Source organism: Emys orbicularis, chromosome 2, assembly GCF_028017835.1.
Source record: "Emys orbicularis isolate rEmyOrb1 chromosome 2, rEmyOrb1.hap1, whole genome shotgun sequence".
NCBI classification, from domain to species: domain Eukaryota; kingdom Metazoa; phylum Chordata; order Testudines; family Emydidae; genus Emys; species Emys orbicularis.
The window spans coordinates 190,259,241-190,262,416 of NC_088684.1; the positions used below are offsets into that span (position 1 = coordinate 190,259,241).

The following is a 3,176-nucleotide window of genomic DNA, read 5'->3' on the forward strand; positions in this document are numbered from 1 at the left end:
TGGAGAAACTATGCTCCATCCCAGCTGACACTGAGCCAGGCTTCAGATAAAGGTTATTGTTGTTTCTGTTTTTAAATACTTGGATTGCATTCAGCTACCAGAGGGAGGGGGTCATATAAGAACCAAGGGAGAGATTAGATTAGCAGGTCAGCCCCTCCACATAAAGCTTCCTGGCCTCCTTCTGGCACCGTGGCTCCCACGCTAGCTCCTGGTGTGCCTACACTTTGTTCCTCAGAAGCCAGGGAGAGGAATTAATGCTGGTTTAACCAGAGTTTGCTACCATGTGCATTCTCCCTGGGATTTACTCTGATGGCTGAAGGAGATATAGTTGCGCAGAACAAAAGCTCTGGCCCTTCCAAGCCCCAGGGAGTCCCAACTCTGCAGAATGAAGGTTTTTGGGCCCTGGGGAGGGATCGGGTATTCCCATAGAACTCCTCTATGAGTTCTGAGGCCTTCTTATTCCTTCTTGAATCCCTCCCACCTCCCCCATTCCCCTTTGTGGTGTGGAATGGAGGGAAGCATGGGGCTCAAAAATTGCACAACACATTGGAATCTTTTAGGATGAAGATCACAAATGCATTAGTGTTATGGTTAATGCAGCTAGCTAACAGAAGAAGCAGTGTGTGCAGTATAGGGAATGGGGGGAAACATGGTGCTCCAGTTTGTGGCATTTGTTCTATTGTTTAGACAAGGCTGCATCTGGAAAAGGACAATCTGCCAGCAGTTATATTAAAGGGGTTTTTGTTCCCAGCTTGGGAAAATGAAAAGGTTGATACCATCAGGTTACTGCAAAATCAATCTGAGCACATGTGAACTCCAAAATTGCTTTCTAAGCTTTGCGTGTTTCACTATCTATCAGCATGTTTCACTGTTCTTTAACCATTTTAATCATTTCAAGAGGGAAGAAAACAAAAAAAGAGTACCAGCAAGAAAACCCATGTTGTATGTAGCTAAGTAACTGTAATGATTTTGTTTTCTGCATTCTGCACTTCTAAACTTTTGGGATTTTGCTGCCTCCAAAGGCCGCTGCCATTTTCTGAGACCATTGATGTAGCATGTGTTACAATGGAGGCACCCAAACTGTGCACTATCATGGAGACTTTACATTTGTGTTTTTTTTTGTTTAATTGCTTTCTCTCAATCATTCAGACTGAAGACATCTGATCACTCTTTATGTGTAGGAAAACATAACAAGCCCCAGTAAAGTAGGTGGAAAAGACATTAGCTGTTTTTTTTTCTTCAGAATATTTTTCTTATATAAAATGGAGCCTCTGCCAGCCAATTAGATTACTGGATGTTGGACGCTTATTTACCGATTCATGTTGAAAAGAATTCCAGCCAGTCAGAAACCAGCTTTCTCATTAAAATACTGTAAAACAGTATTTCGGAAAAATGGGCCTGAATTTGCAACCCATACTCAGGCCGTCTCTACACATAGATACCAGGATAACTACTTCAGTGAAGGGTGGGACTTTTTAACCAAAATAGTTATACCTATACATCCCCTAGTGGGAACACAGTTATACTGGTATAAAGGTGCCTGATACTCAAATAGCTTATTCCATTTCTTGGGCAGGAATAGTTATACCACTATAAATAAGCATCAGTATAACTACTATGAGGCTTCCTGGGAGTACCCCAGATTCTGACACATCTCACTATCACCTGCCCTTAGTTTGAGGAAGTCTTGTCTGCGTCTGCCAGGGACCAGCTCCCAAACTCCACCAGCCACAAACAACACAAGCACTCCCTTCTAGGCCTATGCAGGCCCTGCTTTCTCTCTATGGGTTAGCAATAGGCATACTCCAACCCCCAAGTGCTCCAAGTGTGACCCTGGAGTGCCCAGCCCCTGGTCCACTGGACACTTGCAGTATTCACAGATTCACTGCACCAGAGTTTACCAGTTACACCTCAGATAACTGCTGCACTTAACACACAGCACTTAGATAGGTTGATAGTTTAAACAAGTAAAAGTCTATTTAACAAAATATAGAGACTTGACTAATAGCCTGTAAAAGTACTGGAAACAAATGGCTACATATATCATAAAATCATAACACACATTCTAGAGCCTAGACTTAATTAACAAGATACTCTCATGTCTAAAGTATTGCTTACCAGCACTTTCCAGACAGGCAGGCTGTGATCCCTTTTTCATGAGACAAGCATGCTGTCAGCTTGTCTCCTAGGTGAAGGATAAAATCTTGTCCCCACTCCTCTTTTTTTATGCAGTTACGGACTATTGTCTCTTACCCCAGAAGGTCCCTTCTTCAGAGACTTATCTTAGGGTTCCTTTGTCTTTGTAACCCAACACCAGCCAAAGCTGATCACTTGGAGCTACACGACTCCTGTCTGCTAGACCCTACGGAGGGCAGGTGTGTTCATGTAAATACAGTTTGCTCCTGAAGTCTCTCCCCATCCTGAACTAGCTGTCAGGGGCTAGTTCATTCAGACCCTGCTTTTATATATATATATATAAAACCAATCAACCAACGCTTTTCATTTTGAGCCAGAATCTGCTAGTCTAAGTCATGTTGAATAGTATTTTACTTCTCAAATAGTCCCATATAGGCTTCTCGGCTAAGATCAAGTGTAGTCTCTGTTCTTACCAGTTTAATTACTGAGGCAGAAAATACACCTTCTAGAACACTCAACTTGCTTTCCTGAAGAAGACTACTGCTTTGAAGATGGATTCTACTGCTACTGCTTCAAAAGAAAATCTTCATGTTCCTTCGGAGATTCCAGGACAGACCGAGAAGATGATCGCTCCCTTGCCAATTCCACAGAAACCTTCAACTGCTGCTCAGACCGCTGCTGCTCCACGGAACGCCTATGGGGGAACAGCCTCTAAGAAGACCCTTAGTGCTTCCAGGACATCACAGATGAGCAATATCAATGGGAAAAGCAGCACCTCTATGAAGAAAACTCTTGGAGACACTGCTTCAGGGAGATCTTGCACCTCAAGGATGGTCTTCCAGGACATCACAGCCAGGAGAAACATCATCTCGCCCACTCTTCAGGATAAGGATGCTACAAGGAGAACTTCTTCCATCTTCTCTACTGCCCAGGATCCTGAAGCTGGTCATTGTCCTGCTGTGCTGGAGGGTACTCCAACCGGAAACACCAGCCTCTCCTCAGAAACCACCCAGGGGGACCTCAACACCTCACTAGATGCC

The 3,176-nt window shown here is 43.8% G+C and overlaps 1 pseudogene; it reads left to right on the plus strand.

Annotated features, from left to right (window-relative positions):
- Positions 1 to 2,560: 2,560 nt before the first annotated feature.
- LOC135875294 (U2 spliceosomal RNA) lies at positions 2,561 to 2,723 on the plus strand (annotated as a pseudogene).
- Positions 2,724 to 3,176: the final 453 nt, after the last annotated feature.